The sequence below is a fragment of the Paroedura picta genome, chromosome 7 (genome assembly GCF_049243985.1).
Source record: "Paroedura picta isolate Pp20150507F chromosome 7, Ppicta_v3.0, whole genome shotgun sequence".
NCBI lineage: Eukaryota > Metazoa > Chordata > Lepidosauria > Squamata > Gekkonidae > Paroedura > Paroedura picta.
The window spans coordinates 88195628-88211579 of NC_135375.1; the positions used below are offsets into that span (position 1 = coordinate 88195628).

At 45.2% G+C, this 15952-nt stretch overlaps 1 long non-coding RNA gene across 1 annotated transcript in view; it reads left to right on the plus strand.

The window, feature by feature from the left end:
- The first annotated feature begins 7032 nt into the window (after nucleotides 1-7032).
- The window catches only part of LOC143841243 (uncharacterized), a 50492-nt gene continuing 41572 nt past the window's right edge, over nucleotides 7033-15952 (plus strand). Inside the window, exon 1 of the long non-coding RNA XR_013232641.1 lies at nucleotides 7033-7113. This is a non-coding gene — a long non-coding RNA (uncharacterized LOC143841243). The remainder of the gene's footprint in view (nucleotides 7114-15952) is intronic.

Here is a 15952-nt window from a genome sequence, read left to right on the forward strand (position 1 = left end):
GAGCAGATAGTTAGATCATTAGGTCTCTCACTCCTCTCCTAGGTCCATTCTGCACACGTTGGATAATGCAATTTCAATGCCCTTTAGAAGTAGATTATCCTGTTCCTTACATGAAAATCCTGCTGCCAAAGCACATTATTAGTGCATTATCTAACTGGTGCAGAATGGGTGCTAGTCACAGTTATTTCTCTTCTTAATAAAACTACTTTATTCTTTTAAGGAGCCTGGTACGGCACTCCTCGTTGCAAATTTAAAATCAGCCAACAAGAAGAAATATCTAGATGATTTAGAATAAACTGGTGCTATCCAACAACAGAAGTCTAGATCCAGCTTGCTTTTGGGATCTCGTTGTCCTGTAGATTAAACCAGGGCTGGCTTCCCCTTCAAACAGTGTAGATCTTTGCAATTCAAGGATGGTTCAGTTACTGAAAAAAACATTACAGGGTCCATGGGACCCAGCCATCTACCACCCAGTCTTGCATCTTGTGTTTCTAGGTAAGGTGGTTGAAAGGGCTGCTGCAGACCAGTTTCTGGCATACTTGGAGGAAGCTTTGGTGATCGACCCATACCAGTCAGGCTTCTTTCCTGAATGATCAATGCCAGCTGGCTCAGGGTGGTTCAGCTATGCACATGATGTCAGATCTGTTGGCCGCATTTGATAAGATCAACCATGAGCTGCTGGTACACTACCTTGCTGGAGCCAGGATACAGGGGACAGCCCTCCAGTGGCTGTGCACCTTTCTCTGGAACCAGAGACAGAGGGTTGCAATGGGAGAGGGGTTATTGCATTCCTTCCATCTCTCCTGTGGGGTTTTTCAGGAGGTGGTTCTCTCCCCCACTTTGTTCAACATCTACATGTGCCCCCTGGCACAGCTGGTTCATAGTTATAGGCTGGGTTGCCACCAATATGCAGATGACACCCAGCTCTATCTCTTCATGGATGGCCACCTGAACTCTCTTTGGATACATTTGCCAGGTGTTTGGAAGCAGTGACGGGATGGATGGAGCAGAGTTGCCTGAAACTCAACTCCTCTAAGTTGGAGATCCTGTGGCTGGATGGGAAGGGGGAAGGTCAGGATAAGGAGTCAGGAAAGGCATCTACCCACCTTGGCCAGAGTGCAACTTAACATTATGCCTTCATAATGATCTTGGATTCCTCTTTATCTATGGAAGCCCAGGTCATAGGAGTAGCTCACTTGGCATTCTTCCATCTTTGCCAAGTGCAGCTACTAGAACCCTTCAGAACACTTGATCACAATGATTCATGCAATGGTCTCCTCCAGACTGGACTTCTGTAACTTGCTCTGTTTGAGTCTACCCTTGTCCTTGACCCGTAAATTGCAGCTGGTGTAAAATGCAGTTGCTAGGGTCCTCAGAGATTCATCTTGGAAGTCCCATATCCAGTCTGTGCTGAAGCAGCTGCATTGGTTGCTGGTTACAGCATGGATCAAGTTCAAGGTTCTAGTATTAACCTTCAAGCCCATCCGTGGTCAGGGCTCTAGTTACCTGAGGGACTGCTTGCCTGCTTTTGCCCCCTGTAAGGCACTTTGCTATGCGGAAGCTAATTTACTGGAGGTTCCTGGCCTGAGGGAAGTTCATCTGGCCTCGACCCTGGTCAGGACATTTTCGGTCCTGGCCCCAACTTGGTAGAATGAGCTCCCAGGAGAGCTGAAGACCCTGACAGAGCTCTCGAAGTTCCACATGGCCTGCAAGATGGCCTCTTCTGCTAGGTCTTTGGTTGAGGCCAGGGCTGTTAAGATTGGGGTTCCCCCCTTGAGCGAATTAAATCTGTGTGGCTCCCTCTTAAATTCTCCCCTGAGGTGTTATATGTCTGTGTGAGCTGCCACTGACTTGGGCAGTTGATGTTTTATGTGTAAGGGGTTGCATGATGGGTTTTACCATGTAATTGTTTTAGCTGCCATGAGCTAGTCAACAGGAATAGTGGGATAGAAACTAAATTATAAATAAATAATATATAAATAATTAATAACAACAAATCATAACCTGTTATTATAGGAACAAATTTGGGTGATTCTTGAGCTGATGTGCTCCCCTCCACCCCCTATGTGTGGCTCAATTAATTGTTTTTGATGTGGAGGCAGGCAATGTCAAACCATCTTTGAATGCCCCTTGCCTTGAAAACCTTTGAAAACCCCATAAGTCAGTTATGAGGACACTTACCACCACCATCACCGCCACTACCAATTCCACTTTTGCCCCTTGTTTTAAAAATGGGAACAAAGAATTCACACGTTATTCATGTAATTTATCACAGCAACGATGATAACCGAAGTAAGTAAAATTTGTGCCCATCAATCATCACAGGAGGAATCAGCATAGGCCGTGGCATCTTATTTTAAGAGATGTCCCAGGATGGGCATCAAACCAGAAGCTAATCAGGAGCAGTGATTGATGACTATTTCGTAGTGATGGATGACTTTGTTAGTCCAAGTGCAACTCATAGGTTTCTCTGCAATTGGGAACACCAACACTGCTATTTTTTATCGATCAGGTGCAAAAGATAAAGTCTTCATTAATTGGATTTTGTGATTCCCTGCAGACGGATCACACTGAGATCCCCTTGAAGTGGGAGTATATGAAACAGCTCATCCCTGATATGATTAACTACCTTTGGTCTAAGCTGAACTCTGCATTTAGATAAAGACTCAGTTTTGATATAATAGCAAATTTGGTGATCCAAGGAAGTCAGCATGGATTTGTCTCCAACAGGTCCTGCCAGACCAACCTAGTTTCCTTTTTTGACCAAGTAACAGGTTTGCTGGATCGGGGAAATTTGGTTGATGTCATTTACTTGGATTTTAGTAAAGCTTTTGACAAGGTTCCCCATGATGTTCTGATGGATAAGTTGAAGGACTGCAATCTGGATTTTCAGATCGTTAGGTGGATAGGGAATTGGTTAGAGAACCGCACTCAAAGAGTTGTTGTCAATGGTGTTTCATCAGACTGGAGAGAGGTGAGTAGCGGGGTACCTCAGGGTTCGGTGCTCGGCCCGGTACTTTTTAACATATTTATTAATGATCTAGATGAGGGGGTGGAGGGACTACTCATCAAGTTTGCAGATGACACCAAATTGGGAGGACTGGCAAATACTCCGGAAGATAGAGACAGAGTTCAACGAGATCTGAACACAATGGAAAAATGGGCAAATGAGAACAAGATGCAATTTAATAAAGATAAGTGTAAAGTTCTGCATCTGGGTCAGAAAAATGAAAAGCATGCCTACTGGATGGGGGATACGCTTCTAGGTAGCACTGTGTGTGAACGAGACCTTGGGGTACTTGTGGATTGTAAACTAAACATGAGCAGGCAGTGTGATGCAGCGGTAAAAAAGGCAAATGCCATTTTGGGCTGTATCAACAGGGGCATCACATCAAAATCACAAGATGTCATAGTCCCATTGTATACGGCACTGGTCAGACCACACCTGGAGTACTGTGTGCAGTTCTGGAGGCCTCACTTCAAGAAGGACATCGATAAAATTGAAAGGGTACAGAGGAGAGCGACGAAGATGATCTGGGGCCAAGGGACCAAGCCCTATGAAGATAGGTTGAGGGACTTGGGAATGTTCAGCCTGGAGAAAAGGAGGTTGAGAGGGGACATGATAGCCCTCTTTAAGTATTTGAAAGGTTGTCACTTGGAGGAGGGCAGGATGCTGTTTCTGCTGGCTGCAGAGGAGAGGACACGCAGTAATGGGTTTAAACTTCAAGTACAACGATATAGGCTAGATATCAGGAAAAAGTTTTTCACAGTCAGAGTAGTTCAGCAGTGGAATAGGCTGCCTAAGGAGGTGGTGAGCTCCCCCTCACTGGCAGTCTTCAAGCAAAGGTTGGATACACACTTTTCTTGGATGCTTTAGGATGCTCTGGGCTAATCCTGCGTTGAGCAGGGGGTTGGACTAGATGGCCTGTATGGCCCCTTCCAACTCTATGATTCTATGATTCTATGATTCTATGATTCAAATAATGCATTGCCCATGACTGAGTCAGCCACTTTCCTCAAACTAGCAGGTCCCTTTCTTCCTTTTTTCTTTTGTTGTCAAGTCACAGCTGATTTATGACAACTCCATGGGTTTTTCAAAGCAAGGGTTGCTCAGAAATGGTTTACCTGCATTTACCTGTAAATGTTGTTTAAGTGGTCTTCTGTGCAGGCACACATTGGGAGACTGCACAGAAACCACAGTGATGAAACTGAACTTCATTGGTGGTGGTCTCCCATCAAAGTACTAACCATGGCAGACCCTGCTTAGCTTCCGAAATCTGATAAGATCTTGCTAGCCTGGGTTATCTAGGTAAAGGGTTCCCTTTCATAGGACCATTTATTTTTGTTTCAGCATACCTATACAGGCAAACCAGGACTACAATCCAGGACTAGACCAGTCTTTGAAATCCTTTTTGATGCTAAAGCCCCCCCTCCCCCCTCTTTCCCTGCTCATTCCCCACCTCCAAAAAACAGAAATGAGGCTGTGTTCTGTCTGCCGGATTCCAAAAAGATCGTGGACACTTTAGGGCAGGTGCGAGGGAGGGACAACGCTGCAGAAACTATCCTGCCTTTCTCCCTCCATACAGGCTTGCCCCTGGTTGCTCATCAATGGGACGTGCAATTTAGGGTTGTAAATCCAATTCTGGCAATTCCTCTAATCACAATTTTAAAATGGCCAACACTTGACAGCCTCGGTATGCAGGCAAGGTCATGTGGAGGGGCTCTAAAAGCCGCCAACAGTCAAAGGCTATCCAGTGGCAGATTCCTTGTGCAGAAATGGTCTTTATGTCCGTCTCTAAATTTACCAAAGGAAAGCAGTAGTTTTGCCTTGGCAAACTTTCTCCCCTAGCGTTTCAAGAGAGCTGAATAACAGAGAGGATCTGCTTGCTGTCTGCTGCAGTTACAAGGCAGCATTGAAAACCAGCCTCCGATTTGGCAGCTGAATCTTTGAAAGCCCACCTTTTCAGAGCATTTAATGACTTCAATTATCATTCTTGTGGAACCTCAAGCAATCAGGAAGGAAGCTTGACGGAAATGAGACATTTTTCAAAGACGTCAGTTGGCTGCTGATTACGTTGTTTATTGAACAGCTGGGGGGAAAGTAACAAAAATCTTTAAAAAAAAAAATTCCTAGATCAGCAGAGTTCTTCTCAGACAATAATGAGATGCTCTGTGCTTATTTAAGATCCTATAGGGTCTAGTAAGCAGAGTTCTGGCTTTAAGCTGATTCACAGTTTCTCATAATAGGAAATGGATGAAGCATGATAGCAGGACCTCTGTTAATTTTTCTCAGCATTCCATGAGAAGGGTATATCTGCCCATCATCCTCCAATTTTGAAATATTTATTCCCTTCACTATGTTTTTCTTCGGAATTAAATGCAAACAAATGCTGACCATATAAATTAAGCTTGCTGTTCCAGTTTGGTCCTTGCATCCATCATACACTGTTTACTATGCTTACTAGAGGCAAGGCCTGTTGTACACAAGAATACAACGAGCACTAGGATGCATACCTGCACTGTGGCTTTCCTGGGGGCTGGCTACATTGCAAAAGCTCCTGCCCACCCCTGGACTCTTGAGGCCCCATCTCTGAAACTCAGGGAACATTCCTGACCCATGGGTCACCAGACTCTAGCTGTGGCCTGGAAATCTCCTGGAATTGGAGGTCATCTGCAAAATATAGGTTCTGGAGGTACAAGTCTAGAAAGAATGACGTTGCCAGCATGAATGGGCTTTTGCACTCACCGTTTTTAAGGCTGACATGCTGCTAATTACCATAGCTGACTCTGGGAGTCCAGATCTTCCTTGAGCAATTAGCTGTGCGGTCCTCCGCCTTTCTTTCAGGAGGCAAGGGCAGGGAGGCAAGTGCTGCTGGGGCTTCAGAAGCAGGGTTGGTGTTCAAAGGCTGGAGATGCTGGGTGCTTGTGCCTGGTTGTGTTCTGGACCCTGGACCCTTGGCAGCCCTTTGCTTTGGAGGCTGAGATGGTTGGCAGTGGCTGAAGCTCAGGGACTGTTCCTGGCAAGACTGGCAGTTCTGCCTCTTCCACAGAGTCAGACAGGATTGCAGCTGCCTGGACTCTGACAACCACTTTCTACAAAATACACTATTTGGGTGAACTTGGGTGAGTTTCTCCCAGGTGGCCAAATAGCAACTCCTGGGATAATTTCAGGTTGTAAAAAGATATGGGAGGTGGCATCATCATCCCAATACAAACCAGGTACCCCATATGTGGGAATGGAGGAGAACCTTCAATTCACATCTGATGGTTATGCTTTTACCCAAATTGTTCTCCTAATTTGTTCAGGGAATGTAGCTTTTAAATGGAGACTTAGAAAGAGGGGGCAACTCGTGTTCTCTACCAATGTCCATTGGGATGGGTCCCTTAAAGCTAAAGATAAAGGTACCCCCTGTGCAAGCACCACGTCATTTCTGACCCTTGGGGTGATGCCCTCTAGCATTTTCATGGCAGACTCAATACGGGGTGGTTTGCCATTCCCTTCCCCAGTCATTACCGTTTACCCCCCAGCAAGCTGGGTACTCATTTTACCGACCTCGAAAGGATGGAAGGCTGAGTCAACCTTGAGCCGGCTGTTGGGATTGAACTCCCAGCCTCGTGGTCAGAGTTTCAGACAGCATGTCTGCTGCCTTACCACTCTGTGCCACAAGAGGCTCTGGGTCCCTTAGAGAAACTTAAAATAACCAGTCCAGTATTAAGCTGGAAATGCTTTAATTAAGGGGAATAAAACGGGTACAGCAAACAAACAAAGCTGACTAAAAAAATAAAGGGTGAGGAAGGAAGTTGGGGTAAACTACACTTACCAATTACAACGTGGAGAAAGGTCTATGGATTCACAGAAGAAGAAGGCCTACACACAAGTAGTGGTGCAGGTATGGTATAGAGGGCACAAACATACATGACTGGGGCAAGATGCCCGTATTTTATAGGGAAAATATTCCTTGGGTAATGCTAACATGTGAGCCCCTAAAACAATGTATTGATGAGATCTTCTGTGTTTGATTATGACCTTAGGAGGCATGTGATGGGTTTGTTCAGAGAAGGAATAATGCTCAGGGAGGAACTTCAATGGATTCCCAAGAGAGATCTGGTGAGGTGAGTTCTATGTGAAGAATGGTCCTTCAGAACCTAAGTTTAGGAAGGGTATTAAGTTTGCTAACTTGGGTAGATTGGTCAAATTATATTTATTGAATGTAGCCAAAGGACATTGCAAACTTTACAAACAGTCATTGCATAACTACACAAATTATAGAGTTTCAAATCATGGTCCACAATTCATTTTAACCATCAAATTCAATTTAACCATCAAATGCAATCATGAGTGACATGTCTATCCTTGATTTTCCTTGCAGCCAAAGCAAATAAGGGAACATTATAAGTAATGGAAGAGTCTAAGTCCAATGATAACATGCATAGTATCTTATACTCTGTGTACCCATTGTACTTAACAAGAAACTTTCCCAAGAATGTAGATCTTGGTTCTGAATAGAGAGGGCAGTGAAGTACATAATGGATTACAACTCAGGTAGATGGGTGTCAGGGAAGCTCAGTTAGGAAAATGACAAGATTAGCTGCTAGTTTTGGGGAAAACTAAGGTAGATCTCTCTCTGAGGTATGGAGGAGGGTAGTTATTGACTCAGCCTCTCATCTGGAACCGCTCCAGTGGAGCGCTACCATAACTGGTTAAGGAGTAAATGGGCGGAGAGTGGGTGGGGCCAGTCCGGGTGAGGGGCCAATCGGAAGGCACGAAGTACCTTCTGATTGGCCCCTCACCCGGACAGATAGGAGCTCCAGACAGTCTTCTGAGGGTCCAATCGGCAGGCACGACGCACCTGCTGATTGGCCCATCACTCGACTGGCTGCAGCTTGAACCAGTTGGGAGGCGCTTCACGCCTCCTGACCCCCCTCCAACCCCCAGGGACCATTAACAGCCTTCAGTCCTCACTGGCCGCACTGCCAGCAGGCCTGACGCCACATTCCTCCCTCCTCGCCGCGCTTGCCGGGAAGTTCCCGGCCTCTGAGTCCCAAGTAAGTGCCTTTTGGAAAGGGTCTGATGGAAGGGGAGGTGGGAAGAAGCCTAGGGAAGGGTCTGGGGGGGAGTTGGGAAGAAGGCTGGGGAAGGGTCTGAGGGGAGGGTAGTTTGGGAAGAAGCCTAGGCCCTTCACAGCCTGTCCTTAGGGACGGGCTTTGATGTAGTCCTCATATAATATGGCAAGGCATCTCCTGGACACTGGCATCCATGTAGGCGTCCTGCTTGGGACAGGGTATTTTACACTTAAGACCTGACTGACAGCTATTTTAGTGTCATTTAACTGTGATATTGAAGAGTATTTATGGGAGTCTTTCTATAAACTGCTCTTGATGAAAGGAAGGGTCTGCCTGCTAACAACTGAGGGAGGGGACTGCAGGCTCCATCTGAATCTATATAATCCATAATATATGATCCAGCTCTTAATATGCTACAAATATGCACACCTATAAAAATGCAAGCTGTTAATTTGGGGGCTGGTGCCACTTTTGAGGTAGTATTACTTATGTTCCTGCTTGTGGCCTACCCAGCCTTCCTGTATGCTTAGAGTTGCCGGCCTCCAGGTGGTGGCTAGAGATCTTGGAATTAAAACTAATTTCCAGTCAACAAAGATCAGTTCTCCTGGACAAAATGGCTGATTTGGAAGGTAGACTCTGACATTATATCCCTCCCCTCCCTAATCCCATACTCCTCAGGCTCTGCTCCCTGCATCTCCAGGTATTCCCCAACCTGGAGCTGATAACTCTAGATATGCTACAAATACAGGAGTCTCTCCTTTAAAAAACTCTGATCCCATAAAGCTTCTTCTAGGCCTTTCTAGTCCTGAAGCTGTTGAATAACTCCTGTGCATATAGAAAAACAGAGCAGAGAGCCATGAGATTCAGGGTCACGTTTTTCCAACATTCAATAGAATCCCTAAAAGTGAGCTTGATACTGAATTGATGCTCTCTGCTTAATGTTGCATGAGAGGAGATAACTTATTTGGAAATGATTTACAAATGCTCCAACCTCCAGTTTCCTCTGGTAGATCACTCTTGCTATTGTTTAAGTATGTGCACAAAGATTTCTACTCTCTTCCTGCCTCACAGATAACTGGATATCTAGATCAGGGGTAGTCAAACTGCGGCCTTCCAGATGTCCATGGACTTTGCTGGCAGGGGCTCCTGGGAATTGTAGTCCATGGACATCTGGAGGGCCGCAGTTTGACTACCCCTGATCTAGATAGTTCATAGGAGTGCCATATATACAACCATGTCGACTTCACAGAAAAGGCCTTGACATTTTGATCCTGAGGTCAGTTTATTACCCAAATTAGATGGAGTTGGGGAATTTAGTTAGCAAGAGGAGTAACAACTGGATCTCTACCAGTGTATAGCAGAGTTATTCCATTGGAAACTCTCAATGAACCACATGAGATTGAAACCAAAAGTGATTTTTATTAAAGAAAAACAATATTTGAAGTAAATTACCAGGTTTACACAAAATTAAACTAAACACACACACATAAAGGAAAAAGAAGAGATGGTGCAATAGGGAAGTATATGGAGAAATATATAAGGTACTAGGGGCAAAGCCCGTTGTCTCCAAGAATACAACGGGTGCTAGAGCTTGGCAGTGGGAAGAGGAAGGGGAGGAGTTGTCCAGTCTGTAAGGGCATGGGGTTGTCATGTGTGTTGTGTGGGAGGTTGTGGTGGCATGGTGGCAAATGAGGCCATGGGTGTGGAGATATGGGTGTCACGAACCTGTGGTGTGGAATGTTCGTTGATTGTGGGAGAGGACTGACCTTTGGGAATTGTGGCATAGTGGTTACAGATGAGCTTTCCAGAGCCATGTCCTCAGATATGTGAAGGGAAAATCACACTGGAGACTCTTCTTAGGGGAAGATTACATGGCAACCAATTCCCCCCAGTTCTGCGTCATTTCCCTTCTTGTGTGAATTAGGCCACATTCACCGAAATGCCCCTCTGCCCTAATACACATAGGGTAGTCACAGTACACAGGTGTCCACCCTGTTCCTTCTGTCTCCCATATTTTCACTGTTGGTAAAATGTTATGTGCCCACATGCTTCTTTCATGGTTGCTCCTTAGAAGAACGGATTTTTGTACCCTATTGCTTACTACCCAAAGGAGTCTCAAAGCGGTTTACAAACACCTTTTCCATTTCTCTCCACAATAGTCAACCTGTGAGGTATGTAGGGTTGTGAGAGATCTGAGAGAACTGGGAATGGGCCGCAGTGACCCAGCAGGCCTCAGGTGTCTCAAAGCATTTTCCAATCGTCTTCCCCTTCTCTCCCCAAAGCAGACTCCCTATGAGGGAGGTGGGGTAGCAAGCCTCACAGGGAAGCTGGCAACCCTAAGAGGAAGACTGTCTGTGCACAGCAATCTTGACCTTAGTAAGGTTTTTAATACTGTTTTTTTTATTTGCCAGGCCAAGGCTATTTGCCAGTTACTATTTCAGTTACAATGTGTCTCCAGACATTTACTTGTTCTCTATTTAGTTTCAGGCTGTAAATATTTATTTAGATCTTCCTGCACTTTCCAGACTCACAGGACTGATGCTGGTCTGCCTGTCTGCGCCCCAGAATACAAACAGTTGCTGATAAGGGCTGGCCATAACCCATAGGCCAGGAGGGACACTCCTGCACCATTCCCTACCAACTGCAGGCAAAAATGGCTCCTTTGAAAGCTGGACTCTGAGGCATTGTACGATTTTGAAGTCCCACCTCCAAACCTCCAGGAATATTTCCAACCCAGGTGTAGCCAACCTACAGGTGTGGCCTGGAGAGCTCCTGGAATTACAGCTCACCTGCAGAGTATAAAGATCAGCTCCCCAGGCAGAAAGGGCTACTTTGGACAGGGTTGTGGTAGATAAGAAACATTTAAGGCTTCCCACACAGGTTGTTGTTGAATTGAAAGACTTGAGGCCTACTGCACTGTGTTGTTGTGCAGATGAAACAGGAGACAAAAGAGCCAGCTTCCTCTGCAGAATAACGCTGTGCAGTGGCCTCAAATCTGCAGAGAGTTGCAAAGAAGAAAGACACATGGCTTGGCTGTGTCTAAACCCTGGCCAGAGCAGTATTTTAAGTGAGAAGGGGCTTTTCTGTGGCCTCCCTGTCAGGCAACTGTTTGGCAGAGGGGGAAAGTCCCCCCCTCAAAAGGAAGGCCCCTAAGGCTCCCCTGCATTGCTCTTGGAAAGGCCTCCTTCCCTCAGTCAGGTTCCTTCGCAGCAGGCCTGAAGGGGGGGGAGGGGGAGCACCAGCCTCCGGCCAGCTCTGTCAGGGTTCTTAGACAATTTACAGTTGGACATGGCAGTTAGGGCAGCCTTGGGGCGAAAAGGGCTGGCACAGCCTGTCCAAGCCTCTGTTCTCATCCCCCTTGGCAGCCCTACTGACCTCCTCTCCCTTTGGTGGTCAGGAGCAGACTGGCAGCCAGACTGGGCTGGGTGAATGGAATTTTGGTCTGTCCTGGTGAGGGGCCAATAGGAAGGCACTTTGCGCGCCTCCCCATTGGCTGCTTGGCCCTGGATGGACACTCGGCTCCTGTTTGGGCCCTCTGAGTTTTTATCCTGGACAGGGCCCGCCCTAACTCCTCCCCAGGTGGCCTTACTCTTTTATTTAATAGGACCCTGTCCTATTTAAAGATAGCTACTGTCACGATGTGGAGACGTTCACAGGAGAAATGACCAATGTCTCTGGAAAAAGGTGAAATCTGAAAGCATGTAGGGATGCGCCTGTTGGATCCATACAAGCACACGCACCAAGGAAGATGAATACCAGGCCGCATATAGTGGAGGTGTGCAGAAAATCCGAGAGAACACTGTCCTTGGGTACATGCCACTGTAAGTACATCTGTTTAATATGGCTGTATTGGTGATAGAACTGCTATTCTGGAATGAACACCATTAAACTAGTGGTATTTACAGGGCCCTTAAAAAGAAAAACCTCAAGGGCCAAAAAAGCAAGTATGCATTTTATGCATGAAAATGAATCAGAAAGGGAAGTAAGGAATATAGTCCTGTTTACTGAAAGGCCAGTTCCAGATGGCAGCAGAGGACTGGCGGCTGCAAAAGAAATTTAATACACTCAGCAAGCAAAGAATAGCCTTCAGCAATGTTTGATGCAAGGCAGTAATCCTTTGTGGATTCAAACACAATACACAAGAACATTTTCAACTGAAAGATCCTACACTGTTTAAGGGTGAAGCTATATATATGTGTGTGTGTTGGATAGCCGCACGTAATGCACAGTTCTGCTCATAGCATGTAGCACAACTGACTCTTTCATTCTCCTGTCTCAATCATCAACTATAACTTTTGTGGCTCATTCATTTCTGCTTCTGAATAATAATCTGCTTTTGCAGTCAGCCTGTAAGAATCAAAACAGAAGGTTAACAAGGGGCAGGTATGAAAGGAAGTGTAGAGGAGAGAGAGAGAGGTCGTGGAAGAAAGAAATATGGTGGAGTGGCAAAAACATATTGGGAGGCAGCCTTGCTCTTTCTTTGATGTTGCAGATCTCTCACATTGTAAGGGCTTTGCTTCCCCCTGTGAGCTGCTTGTAGATGAGCAAATTAAAACAACAGTAGAAAAATGCCTGTGCAAAGGGAAGCATCCCAAGGAAGCACTGGTCCAAAGCACCTGGCCGCTCAGAGAATTAGGGCATGTGAAATAATCCACAAATGCTTTGCAGCCAAACTCTGCATGTTCACTCAGAAGTAAGCTTCACGAATTCACTGGGCTTGCCGCCAAGAGTGCGTAGGATTGCAAACTTAAAAAAAAACAAAACTTTATAGCCTGTTAAATAGAGCTGCAATTTTTAAATATGTTGTATTTGCATAGAAAGAACACAGTGAACTTCCTTTGACCTGATAAACTGCTTCAGCCCTCAGGAGATCTTCTTGGCTGGCCTAATTGAGTGGGGGGCAGGGAGGAGTATAAGTTTGCAGCTCAAAGGAAGCTATTGCCTTGGAACCATGCTGGATATTCTTGAGCACCATCTACTGGCATGTTATTCCCTCCCCATCCCCATTCACCGTACATATCCAAGACCATGAAGCCAGAAGAGATCTGAAGATCACATGATAGCCCAGCTGGTTGTATCCTCTCTAAAACTATCTTGTTGGTGACTTTGGCTGCCCATGGTATTCGCAGCATTCATCTCCAACACCAAGGCATAGGTAGGCAGAATATGATAGCAGCTCAGTATTTAAAGGGGGGGGGGGAATCTGTTCATAGAAGACATTTTAACCCAGCAGCTAACAATTTTTTTTAAATGACACAAACTCACACTACTATAAACATGGACAAAAGGAAAAAAGGGATAAAACTGATAAATACTTTTCGACACTGCCACACACTACAAATATTTCCCAGCAGGATCCAAAGTTTACTGACTATGTTGATTTTGCCCTTCTTCACAGGGTTTCCCTTTATCTTCCTTTTGACTGAGCAGCCCCTTTTTTCCCTTCTTCTTTGTTTTTCTCTTGCTGTCCCACCCAGTTGTTTGAATGCGTCTTGTTATAAGCTGGCCTATCCTAGGGAACTACCTAAAAAGCATAAGCTACTTGATATCATAGACACTGAAGTTGGTGAAGGCAGGAACATTCAAACAAGTTCCCGGTTCCTTTCTGAACCACTTAACCATGCTCTCCTATGCAGGGTTACTCCAGTCTAGATTCTAAACCTACTGAAATCAATCGATGTGTAAGTCATGTGACTACTTCAATTTGGAGATGGGTTCAGCCATAACGGCTGACCACCTAGAGAAGTAGCCTCCCTCCTAATAATCAGTGTACCCCAACTATGCTTTCCCTATTCACAGCCAAATGTACATGTTCCAAGTGAATTGGTTGGCTCATAAGTGGGTCTTTTTAGCCAATAGGAGAATAAGTTAAGCCTGTTAGAGAGAGTTCAGCCAACCACAGGGAACTACGAGAAAGTAGTTCCAACTAAAATATATCAATGAGAGTGGAACTCTAAGGCAGGCTTTCTCAACCAGGGTTTTGTGAAACCCTGGGGTTTCTTGACTACCCTGAAAGGGTTTCTCAAATCGATGGGAGATAATTAATGTTTATATATATTTTTAAAATATTAAACATTTATATGGTGAAATAAATATATGTGGTCATGTCAACCTGTCCCCTGCTCCCAAAATGGTCAATGATGGGACTGGAGGGGATGGGGAGGGGAAGGGCCTCAGGAAGGCATGTACACAGCTATGGTTCCCAACTGTATTCTGCCGAATCGTGCCACTTCTCAAAACCTGAAGAATGTTTCTGGGGTTTTCAACAGTAAAAAAGTTGAGAAAGGCTGTCCTAAGGGGATTGCCTGTTAAGGACAGCAAAGAGGAGCTCTCCAGGCCCCACCTGGAGATTGGCTACCCCGGGGTTTTGGAGGTGGGACTTCAAAATCGTACAATACCTCAGAGTCCAGCCTTGGAGGAGACCGTGGATGCACTTCTGGGCCCGGGGGAATGCCGCGCCACTGCCGGAGGGGGGGGGGAGGAAGCCTTCCCCCTGGACCCAGAAGCACACCTGGCACCCGTTGTATTTACAAGTACAATGGGCTTGGTCACTAGTCCTTATATAATGAGGATAATTTTCTGCTTCCTGCAGCTCAGGTTCCCAGTGCAATCCTAAGCACTGTTGACCTTGTTCTATAATAGACATAGAAGGGCATAACTCTGTGTGGTTTCCAGGTGATTACCCACTGAGGTTGGTCAGTTTATCTTGTACAGAAAACCTGTGTTTTTAGTAAATGTGGAGGAGGAAGGAATGCTTCTGCCAGAGGATGACCCATAAATCTGAAATAACAGGAAATGCTTAGAGAAGATCGGTGTCAGACCATTCAAAGGAACTCTGCCATAACAGTATTGTACATAGTTCATTTGTACATGAGGAAATAAGAAGGTGAAAAAGGCACTGAAAGCATCCCAAACATTGGGAAGCCTGTTTTCCTGAGCCCAGAAACCAGGATGCAGCAGAAACAGTACTTGTCTTGACAGAGACCCAAATATAATTTTTTAAATCACAAACAAAGGGAAACAAATTTAGGTTAATAAATCCTAATCTGTTTCCACACATCTGTAAACATTTTGTTAAATTAATCATGGAGCGCAGTAATAGTGAAGTCAGTCTGAATGACCTCAAATAAAGGACTGTGCAAACTTCAAAAGACCTGAGTCTTAAGAACATGATATATCACAAAGCAGTAAACAGGTTTTCAGCCTTCATGGTTATAAGGGTATATTGGAGAACAAACAATCTTTACAATACCCATCCCACCTTCTGACTAGGTTAAAAGGCTTCGGATCTCCATTTCTACTCTACTGTGTCTGATGAGGGACCTTTGACTCTTGGAAGTTTACACCATAAAACTCCACTAGAGTGGTCTCTAAGGTACCACTGGGTTCAAATTTAAATGGTTGTCACTTATTTTAATAAAATAATGAAAGTTGAGAGGAAGGATCTAGACCAGCCTTTCTAAAAATAAATTACCATTGAGAAATCTCTGAAACATTCTTCAGGCTTCAGAAGTGGCACAAGCATGCAGAATATGGCTGGGAATATAGTTGATCTGCAATGGATCGAAGTGGCATATGGGCCTGAGGTTGTGACTTGCATTGTCTGTGGCATGTTTGTATTTTTACCTCAGAGTAATTTTAAATATACACGCACCAAGTGCAAGTGAGTAGTGCTCCTGGAGAAGGTATAGAAGCTAGAAGAACACTTTCCACACTTTATTCTAAAAAGGAGGGTGAAGAGTTCTTAGAAAGAACTCATGGGGCACTCTTTGGAGGGCAACTGGGAGAGGAAGGAAAGGTGTCTCACCAATTAGAAGAGAACCCAATACAAGAGGACAGCGGATGGAAGAACGTTACCTGAAAAATAAGGAGATGTTCTGCTCCTCTG